Here is an 11667-nt window from a genome sequence, read left to right on the forward strand (position 1 = left end):
TTTCCCTCTGCCTGTCTTGAGCTGGGACTTTGGTCTTTTCCTGCCTTCAGACATGAATTGGAACTATACCATTGGCTCTCCTGGATCTTCAGATCCAGGAGTACAGATCTTAGCCTCCAAAATTACATGAGACGATTCCTTATAGTAAACCTCTTGATTGATTGACTGATTGATTGATTGATTGATTGACAGATAGATAGATCCTAATGGTCTGTTTCTCTGGAGAACCCAAACTAATACATATATGTACATATTATAAAGTATTAGAAAGTAATGAATAATTGTGGATCTACTACCCAACCCAAAAAGTAAATTGCTGTTTCTCTCATCTTTTCTATTCTCCAGCCTTTTTACCAGATGTCCAAAAATATTTTGAACACCTTCTTAGCATTTTGATAGTTCCCCTCTTTGTAGATCCTGCCCTCTCAACAATAAATAAAAAATTGTATTTCCTAGTTCTCCTTGTGCTATGGTCCCTAGGGTGATTGTGATTCAACCAATCAGATGCACCCATATTAGACTGATTCAGAACCAAGTTACATAGAGAATATGAATATGAGTTATTTGTTTTTCTAGCATGAACTGGAACCAGCATCGTGGTGGCTTCTTGATCATAGCAGATGCTGTAGCTCTCTTCGAAAGTCATTTTGGAATATGGAAATGCACAATGGGATTATTCTGGAAGCTCACCTTGAATCTGTTTCTTTAGCCTTTGTATTGGTTCTTTAAGTTCTTTATCCCTTAATAAATTCCTTTCTGTCTAAAGTAACCAGAGTAAATTCATTGACTGTAACTAATGAACTCTGATCAATACAAAAACTGGACAATAAGTTATGGCAAACAACAGACTTCAAGTACATGGAACCTAAGATTGACTCTTTGACCTGGTTGGGTTTGAAGTGACTGAGTATTTGGATATCATTAAATAAGGGGACACTAGTAACCCGTGGTACATGATGTGATAAAACAGCAACTTACATGATTACCTTTTGTCATTTGAAATAAAGTGTCTACTGAAGCCAAAGTTTTGGCTTCCCTTTTGATTGCTTCTCCACATACACAATTATGTGGGACTAAGGAATATAAGTGTGGATTGGGATGGCTGCCCCTATTAGCATCACTGAGCTTTTAAAAAGAAAAATACAGGCTAGAGAATTTAAATTCTCAGACCATAGCGTTGTTAGAGAAACAGGGAATTTCTAGGACTCCCCTAAAAGAATTTTTTTTTATCTCTTATAGTCACAGGGTTGTCATGGACCAAAGCAAATGCAGAGTCAGATCTGGCCAGTTACTGAATTTCAAAGTAGGTTGAATTCATGTTCTAACTATATCACTTATATGAAAGTCAGGGCATTATTTGTAAAAGTGGGAACCATAAAAATTGAAATGAAAGCTTTTGGGAGGATCTAGATGACTCTGGGTACCTTCAAAACTCGTACCTTCTTTACCAAAAGAAGATACTACCTGGCCCTGCTTGAAGACTTTATAATAACTTCATCTGAGACAGTTACATTCATACAGAAATTCTAGTTTTCCTCATGTGTTACACCAGTGACCTTTCATTCCCTCCAGACTTATTACTAGTTCTAATTTAGCATGCCCATAGGGGCTAATTTAAAAAGTCAAATATTAGTCAAGTATAGGGCAGTAGAGGGAGGATGAAGTGGGTAAAGGGGATCAAATATATGGTAGCTGAAGGAAACTGGACTTTGGGTGATAAACACACAATAGAATATACAGATATTAAATTATAATGTATACCTGAAAATTATATAATTGTATTAACTAATGTTACTCCCAAAAAACTTAATTTAAAAAAAATAATAATAAAAAAATTAAAAGTCAAACATTAGTCTACAGCCATGCTACCTTGAATAAGCCTGATCCCGTCTGATCTTAGAAGTTAAGCAGAGTCGGGCCTAGTTAGTACTTGAATGGGAAACCACCTAGAAAGACCAGGTGCTGTAGGTGTAAAAAATGAAAAAAATAAGGGATTGTAAGCTGACAAGTTCCTTGCAATCTGTGAGGGTTGCCTAAAAAATAATGAAAAGAAAGAAAGAGAGAGAGAGAGAGGGAGGGAGGGAGGGAGGAAGGAAGGAAGGAAGGAAGGAAGGAAGGAAGGAAGGAAGGAAGGAAGGAAGGAAGAAAGAAAGGAAGGAAGGAAGGAAAAGAAAAAAAGAAAGTCAAACATGGAAGGAAAAGATTCACATGTCAGAAGAATTGCAAGATTTTGCTAAAATTAATATTGGCAAAAACCTGGAGAATATATTGAATATTCTACCAGAAACAAAATTTTATGTGCCAAATTATTGGAATACACTAACCAGAGACTGTGAATTCCTTCTACTTAGCTTGAGCACATTGCTAACTTGATTGGTTGACTAACTCCTGGACTCCACTGTGGCCTGTTACTGAAGGAAACTGAAATGCAAAGACTGCAGAGACTTAGATAAGAATGTTGGAATGGATTTATCATACACAACATCTAACACTGACCCAAAACAAGCCTAAAGAACACTTCCTTTCCTAAGGCATTGAGAAAAACTTTGATGGAGGGAGAAAGAATCTTTGAAGAGTGCTTTAGTGAATTTCTTTCATACCTAAGGTTGAAGGAGGGAGATAGTGCTATTGAAATTGGTTCTCCAATTTCGGCAGGGTTGATGGGTACCCAGAGAGGCAGACACTAAATAGTAGGATTTAACTGCCAGATCCGGAGTGGATGTGGTTATTATAAAAGCAGAATGATTCGACTTGCAGGGATCTTTTGGTGGTGTCTAGTTGATCATGGTGTTCTTAAAACTGAACTCGGTGAGCACTCTGTGAAGGATGCACTTGACCCATATAATTGAAAATATTCTAAGCCTGGTGAACCTAGCCTTAAATCATCAAACTGACTTAAATCATCAGTAGAGAATCATGGCCTATCTTCCAATAACCAGATTCTTGATTCAGTGAACAAAAGGGAGAAAACTTGAGGAAGCACATCATAAGAACCTATGAAAATCTTCCTCTACCCTTCACCAAAAGTACCAGTATATATTTACCAAGGTAACTGTGTACTAAAGAGAAATACCTATATCTTCCACAAATTATTGATCATGGCTTTGGATTTCTGCTAATCTCTAGGGACCCAGAATGTCACTATCTCCTCCCTCCCCAACCCACCCCTACATAGAGCAGAGCCTTATCTATGGGGATCCAGTGATAAATGGAGTCTGAGTCCAAGTTCATCTTATGGTGGGCATAAAGATTCTGTTAACTCAACCTCTGGTTATGTCCCCAGCTCCAGGATTACAGTCTGAATGTGTAGTCCAGTAAATACCAGAATTCTCAAATTGGCTTCCTGACTCAAGTAAGCACTATCGGGACTGCACCTTCCTAACAAAATAGTAAACCAAATGCAATGCTACATTTCTAAGAGAATTCTAAAAATTAGTGTTATCATCATAGAAAACTGAAGGAGTGGTGACTTCTGTTACATCTCCAATTAATTCACCTGCTTAACATGTGCTGTGAACAGATGGATCCTACAGCATGGTAGTGGATTATCAAAATCTTATTCAGTTACTTCTGTTGCTGCTCTTCTTCCTAAAGTTGCCTGTACTAGAGCAAACTGACCCAATTCTGGCCATTTAACATGCAATTATTATGCCTAAAAATGCTTTTTTCTCTATCCTCATAAGCCTAAAACACCAGAAGCAATTTGCTTTCATCTGGCAAGGATAGCACCTTCATGTCCTACCTCTGAGCTACATCGATTATCTGCTTCTTTTACATGTGAGAAAAATTGATTTCTGTCTTGTATAAGTATCTCAGGTCTCCTACACCAACAGCTAAACAAAATTCCTAACAGAAGTATGGACTATATCAAAATTCATACCATAGTCAATGGATATGGAAAGCGGGTCTTGGGAGTATTTGGGCCTTTGCTATTTAATAAGTGCCCAAGAATAAGAATTCAAAGTCAGATTATTTTTCTCAAGGACTATTAGAAAGACTATCTTAATTGTAGTAGTTCACATGCTGCTGGTACACATGCAGTCAATTTGGTAGACCAATCAAACATCTTAACTTTTTTTTTTTTTTAATCCACCAAAGTGGTGGTTAGGCTGAATTAACAGTTGTTCCATGAGACTGACAAATCAGTTCTAACCAACAGCCCTGAATAGATTCAGCCTGTGCGACTTAACTGCCTTTGATAAACAAAATGTCCTCATTCCCACAATACAATAACAATTTTTTAAGTTGGTTTTTTTTTTTAATTGTACACATAGCCACAGACCCATTCCTTTTCTCTTGGTTCTAGAACCAGTACAGAATTTACTAGTTTGACTAAAGGCTTAAGCTCTCTAGACCTCAGTAGTGAAAGAATAATAATACTACATTCACTATAAATTCCATCAGTAGAGGAGTTATGAGATGAATAAAGACATATTGGGCCAATTTCCCATTTTATGTAAATCTAAGGCAAAGTCAAAGTCACAGAGGATTAGAACCATGGGCATTGCTTTTTAGTTTCCCAGAAGACAGAAATTTTATCAACATAAACTTGGCACAATTTTGAAACATAACAGTATCCATCTTATCAGCCATTGACTTGCTGTAGTAAGTTGTGGTATTTTCCTTATTATTTTATGCCCAGAGCCACAGAAAGATTAATGTTACAAGTTAAGCAAATCATGTGATATTTACAGCTTGTACTGCTGGAGAATATTAAAATTCTTTCCTAGGTCCAGATTTCTGAGGACCACAGGAGAAGGTCACACATGTGCTGTGGAGACAGTCAGTGCACTTTCTGTAATGTTTAATCCACAGATTAATGTCAATGTTCAAAAGCAGGAAAGACAAGGAAAAGCTGCCATCTGTCATAAGAGCATGAGTGTAGAGTAATGAATCAATTGGAGAATATTCTATTTATGAATAAGAAAAGAAGATCTGTACTCAGCTCTGGGTCACAAATAAGCATCAGTTTTATAGATGAAAAGGCAGCAGTAAAATATCACTTCCCAAGCGACCTTCTAATTTCTGGATTTTCAAAATATCACCTCCATCGAGGAGTCTTGTTGAGAATATCAGCTACATGCCAGAGGCTAGAAGAGCAACCGAGGCCCATGAGATGCTTTATTTTTGTGGCATGAGGGAAGGAGTGAGTTCTAGGTGATGCTGTAATCTGAGTGTCATGGGACACGTTTTTAGTGCTGGACCCTCAATTATCTATGAAGAGTAGCAGAGTATGCCACTTTAAAATATGCCACATTGGCACATTGATTATTTTGAGCTAAAGAACTTTTGAGCTAAAGAACTTTTCTTTTATCTGCTTCTTTGAGAAGAAGCAGATAAAAGAAAAGTTCTCTGCCCTTTCCCTATTTGTCTAAAAGCAGGATATACATTTGTAGAAATGTTTCGCATCCCCACTCTTCTAGGAAAGACAAACGTTAATCATGGGAAACAACTCTAGACCTTTATTAGCCTGGAGACAGAATCTACATAACGAACTTTACTCACTAGCCCTTATCTTCCTTTAGTTCACTCGGTTTGCCCCCATAGAAACTAAAAGTCCCTTTGCTTTGTCTTGTCACTTTTCTAAAAATGCATTGTTCTACTGTGACGATGCTATAGAAGTCCAAGATCTAACCACCTGTTTAAGTCACTCATATCTGAGTACTCTCATGTATATGCATGGAGCACATGTTAATAAACTTCTTTGTTTTTCTCTTGTTAATCTGTCTTTTGTCAGTCTAATTTGCAAAGCCCCAGCCTGAAAAACTAGAAGAGTAGAGGGAAAAATAATTTTGTTTCCCTCCTATAACTAGATTAGGTCAATTGTCATGCATACCTGAACAGTCATGAGGGATCAGAAACAGGACTAGAATGAAAGATACACCTAGGATAAGACAAGGAGTCCTCAATGAACTCCCCCACACCCACGTGGAAAATGCTGTTTTCCTCTGCTCACTGGCGCCTCCTGGCCCTCAGAGAAATATTTAGCTTTCCCAGTCGGTTCCAGGACTCTGGGGATGCAGTCTTGGAGAAGGAAAAGATAAAGACATAAGGGGGGGATTTGCTTATGAAAAGAGACTGGGCAGATGTAACAAAAAGTACAGGGAGAGAGAAGAGTAGGGGAGGAGAGAGAGATGGAGGGGGAGATGAGAGGCACCAGAGCATTGTGAAACCAGAGAGAATTGAAGAGGAAAGGTGAAAAGGGTTTCCAGAAATGCTGCTGGGTGTTCTGGTCTCAATTTCTTTTTATATTGTTTTGTGACTATCAGGTAAAAATTGGGCTTCCTTTTCATTACTTTGGGCTACTTGGGCTGTTTCTTTTTTTTTTTTTTTTCGGTGTCCTTGTAGAGGTTGGACCACGTGGGACCTCAAGAGTACTCAGCTGCCCCTGATTTAAGACCCTCCTTATCTGAGCCCAGAGGACACTTTTCACCAAAGCTGCCAATAAATAATAGTGCAAAGAGTAGAGGCTCAAGACAGAATGGTTATTTGCAGAAAACTAGAAAGCCAAATAAACATTGAGAATATACCACCATAGTCAATGCTACAAAATAGGAGAAAATGCATAGTGAGGGAGGCAACACACCAGCCAGAGAACCAGCCTGGGCAGTAGAGCAGCTTCTCAAACTGTAACCAAACACAATCAACTGTAGATTTGGTTAAAATGCAGATTCTGCTCCTCATACCCATTAAGATGGCGACTAGCAAAGAAAAAAAAAAACACAGAAAATGCAAGTATTGGCGAGGATAGAAAGTATAGAAAGAAGATGAAACCCTTGTGCACCGTTGGTGGGAATGGAAAATGGTGCAACTGCAATGGAGAAGAAAACAGTATGATATGGGAGGTTCTCAAAACTTAAAATTAGAACTATCATACAATCTAGCAATTCCATTTCTGGGTATTCCCAAAGAATTGTATATCCATGTTCCTAGTAGCTCTATTCACAATAGCCTGGAAGTGAAAGAAACTCAAACGCCCACTAACAGATGAATGGATAAACAAGCCATAGTATATACACACAATGGAATATTATTCAACCTTAATAAGGAAGGAAATTCTGACATATGCTACAAGGATGAAACTTGAGGACATAATGCTCAGTGACATAAGATGGTCACAAAAACACAAATACTGTATGATTCCACTTACATAAGGTACCTAGAATAGTCAAATTCATTGAGAGAAAAAGTAGAATGGTAATTACCAGGGCCTGCGACGAGAGGGGAATGGGAAGTTGTTGTTTAATGGGTACAGAGTTCAGTTTTGCAAAATGAAAAGAGTTTTAGAGATTGGTTGCACAACAATGTGAATGTACTTACTACTGAACTTTACACTTAAAAATGGTTAAGATGGTAAATTTTATATTATGTGTATTTTACCATAATTAAAATTTTTTAAATGCAAATTCTGATTCTATAGATCTGGAGTCGAGTTAGAGATTATGCATTTCTGGGGGATCATTTTCAAATTCCAGAGCCCAGGCTGCACCTCAGACCCATTAATCACAACCTTGGGGATAGAACCCAGGCATAGGTGGGTTTTGAACTTCCCAGGTAAATCCAACTTGTAGACATGTTTTGGACCCACCGTTCTCCATCTCATTCTATGCTAATAAAGAACTGATTGGATAGCCTAGAACAGAGGTCTCAATCCAGGCTGCAACTGAGAATCATCAGAAGAGCATTTAAAAATATTTGCACTTTAGCTCCACCATTTCCCAGCCCACCTCCAAGAGATTCTAATTTAATTGGTCTGGAGAAAGGCTGGGGTATGGGTAGTTTTTAAAGTTTCTCAGGTAATTCTAATTAAAAACTCCTAGCTGAGATGTCACATGTTAACCCCAGCCTTCTGCTCAGCCTGCCTCTCTGCAGTCCTCTGATCTACCCCAGATTGCCCTCTGCCTGTCCTCTGTGCCAGTCCCGGCATCCCACACTCTGACATCGGTTTGATTATCCAAGCATTAAAGAGTGGCTGATGATTAAGAGAGCACAGTACCAACTAATCAAGTGTATCCAGCAGGCACTGAATGCTGTCAGAAACCACAGATTCACTCCTTTTGTGCCAATTAGCTTCATGCCCAGAAAATTTTGATTTGTGGCCACAAACCACAGTTTCCTTTAGCCTCACAAATGCATGTCACTTATTACAAAAGAAGTCAGAAAAGTGGTGCTTTGTTCATATAATTTGTGAACTGTGGGGGTGGAGTGGGCAGGAAATTTGGAAAATATGTGTATAATGGTTAAATTTATGTGTCAACTTGACTGGACCACAGGGTGTCCAGATATTGGTTAAACATTATTTCTGGGTATGTCTGTGAGTTTGTTTCCAGATGACATTAAACATTTGCATCTATAAACCGAGTAAGCAGATTGCCTTCCCCAACGTGAGTAGGCCTCATCCAAGCCATTGAAGGTCTAAATAGAGTAAAGGGTCGAGTAAGAACAAATTTGCTCTCTATGCCTGACTGTCTTTGAGCTGAGACATTGATCTCCTGCTTTCATCCTTGGACTTGGATTACAATCATACCATCACTTCTCTTGGGTCTGGCCTCCCTTAGCCTCCTTAATTGTGTGAGCCAACTCATATGAGCTGTGAATATAAATTGTGGCTCAAACAATTATGAAGGCTGAGAAGTCCAGACAGAGTCCCTGATATAGTACACACACACACACACACACACACACACACACACGTGTGTGTATGTGTATGTACATGTACATATAATACATATATGTATATATTGTGTATGTATTATATGTATATATGTATTACATATTTTATATGTGTGTATACAGTGTGTGTGTGTGTGTGTGTGTGTGTGTGTGTGTGTGTATATATATATAGTATACGTATACACACACACATGCATCCTAGTGGTACTGTTTCTCTGGAGAACTCTAATACAATGTGCCCTAGTAGTATTTTATTCATTCATCATTAAAAATATATATATTTCTTGAGAACCCACTATGTGCCAGGCATAGTTCGAGGTACTTGAATAAAATCATCATGCACTCTTCCAGCTGCAGAAGCCACCATTTCCCGTATTAGTATCAAAATCCAAAGACTTGTACTTTATATACAATTTAAGATACAGATTCTGTACAGATTAGTAGCAGTGCTTATTAGCAAACCTTCAGCAATCAGGCATCATAGTAAGTCTCTGCCTGCCATCTGTAATGTTAGACCTAGGTTTATGCAATCTCTAAGTGTCAGGCAGGGCTAAGGAGAAAATACACTTTATAAACATTGATTGCTTCTTGTTACACCTTGCTAGTGTAATCTGTGTTGCAGATTAGAATCAGCATAATATCATGGGTAATGCCAGGCAAATGGTCTAAGCTGCAGTGATGTTTTTGGTTTTGTTCTTCGGGAAGTTGCTGTAGGAAAGGGATAGCAAGACCTTGTATTTTCTTGCCAGAGTTGAAAGAGAGAACAACTTCTTTGCCCTTTCCTTTTTCAAATAATAAATCATGAGTAATAGACTACTTCACTGCATTGGGTATGACTGCTCCTGGCCAAAGAACATTTAACAAAATTCTGTTAAGTCACAGAGTTTATTTATTTATTTTAGCTCCCTTTGACATTTCGGATCAAAACCGTGACTAACAGCAATGTTTGGGACAATTACATTTAGAATGTACTATTTGTAAAGAACCTAAGCCGTGACCTTTCTAGAAATAGGCAGTTGTACACACCCACCTATAAACGCAACTCTTCCAAGCACTAGTTTATCTGCTGATTACATGTTGGCTTCTCTCACCTGCTATATTTTACTATAAATCTCTCATGGACAGAGGCCTTGCCTGTTTGATAGGATATATTTCATGCCTGCTGAGCTGTTAGACTTGTCATGACTCTGATTATTGTTCACTCACTTTCTTTAACATTGAAAAGGACAGACTGTGGAAGAGACACTAGCCACTTATTCTCCAGTTAATCTTGAATGCAGAGGGGTCAATGGCACTTTCTGGGTCCTGGGAGGATTTCCTACTGAGTGGATAGTGAAATTCTTGAGTCACATCTGCAGCCTTCTTACTTGGTCTAAATCTCTGGACTGAATGTGGCTCACTCTTTCGGAATCACCAGCCCCTCATCTGGAGAAAGACATCTCACACTCTGAAGTCTGCTTGAACACTCTGGACTGAGTCTCCATCTCACTTCTCTGGAAACCCCTAACCCTAGACCTCTGTGCTGGAAAAACTTTTTCCTGACTAGGATATTAACTCTCATGTTCACTCAGGAGTAAAATTGAGAACCTTGGCCAAAAGACTTAATAAAGCTTGTAATTTATCTGATGATGGAATCAAGAGATGAAACTGTGGTTTTGATTTTTTTTCCCGCCCCCCCATGTGAAGGAACAAGAATATGGAGATCATTATGGTACTACTAACTGACTCTGACCCTTTGGAAAACCATTTTTCCCTATGAAGTAGTTTGGTGTTGACTACAAATACTCCTTATTAATCTCATTTTTACTTTTTCCTGATTTTAGATATTTCCATCATTGCTATTGTACTTCTCCAGGTTAGTTGTAGAGAAAGGTGATAAATTTTTTTTTTGAGTGCTTAACTCAAGGGTGGTTATAATTTTAAACGTGCAAGTACTTGAGATTAGGATGCATGAATTGCATCCTAATGAAAGCTCAAAGGAACTTTATTTTGTTCAACTAATATTTTTGTGTTTTCCTCAATTGGAATATCTTTATTCTTTTTCTCCGGATATAAAATAATACTTGCTCATGATAAAAAAAACTTCAAGTAGTGTAGGAATATATATATATGAAGGAATAAAAATTATCTACAATCCACTATCTAATAACTTCTGTAAATTTTTTAAAATTGAGATATAGTTCACACACCATAAAATGCATCCTTTAAAGTGAACAATTAAGAGGTTTTTAGTATGTTCACGAGGTTATACAACCATCACCATTAATTATCTAGTTCCAGAATTTTTCTATCATGCCAAAGAAACCCCCACACCTTTCAGTTTCTTCCCTTCCCCTGTCCCCCCAGTCCCTTGTAAGCACTAACCCACTTCCTGTCTCTAAATTTCCCTATTCTGGACATTTCATTTAAATGAAACTATATATGTGGTCTTTTGTAACTCAATCCTTTCCCTTAACATAATGTTTTCAAGATGCACCCACGTTGTAGCACGTAACAGTACTCCACTCTTTTTCATGCCTGAACAACATTCCATTGTATGACTATACGACATTTTAAAAATCTATTTATCATTCATTGATAAATGTTTGGGTTGTCTCTACTTTGGGGCTATTATGAACAATGCTGATATGAACACTCATGTACAAGATTTCACGTGAACATATGTTTTCAATTCTCTCGGTCTGGGAATATTTTAATAAATAGCATTTCAGGTTTTTTTCTCTGTATATCTATATTAACAGATAAAAATATTGTGATGCATTGTATATTTTCCCCAACTATGTATTCCCCTTTCTGTAGGAGAAATAATTTCTGTAGACAATTAATCAGTTGCCAAAAGACCTGCAATAATTTCCGTGGAAAAAAATATATAGCCTCCCTCCATCCTCATGTCCAGCATGTTGCTTGCCTTGGCCACTGGTCTGTGAGTGGACGTAACGTTACTGTGACTGAGCAGCAGTTTTACAGCCATTGTGAGTTCCTGTGAGCTGTCTG

General features: G+C 38.0%; 1 pseudogene; it reads left to right on the top strand.

Annotated features, from left to right (window-relative positions):
* The first annotated feature begins 1852 nt into the window (after positions 1-1852).
* LOC112478018 lies at positions 1853-1971 on the top strand (annotated as a pseudogene).
* The last annotated feature ends 9696 nt before the right edge of the window (positions 1972-11667 follow it).

Source organism: Pteropus alecto, unplaced genomic scaffold (assembly GCF_000325575.1).
Source record: "Pteropus alecto unplaced genomic scaffold, ASM32557v1 scaffold131, whole genome shotgun sequence".
Taxonomy (NCBI): Eukaryota; Metazoa; Chordata; class Mammalia; order Chiroptera; family Pteropodidae; genus Pteropus; species Pteropus alecto.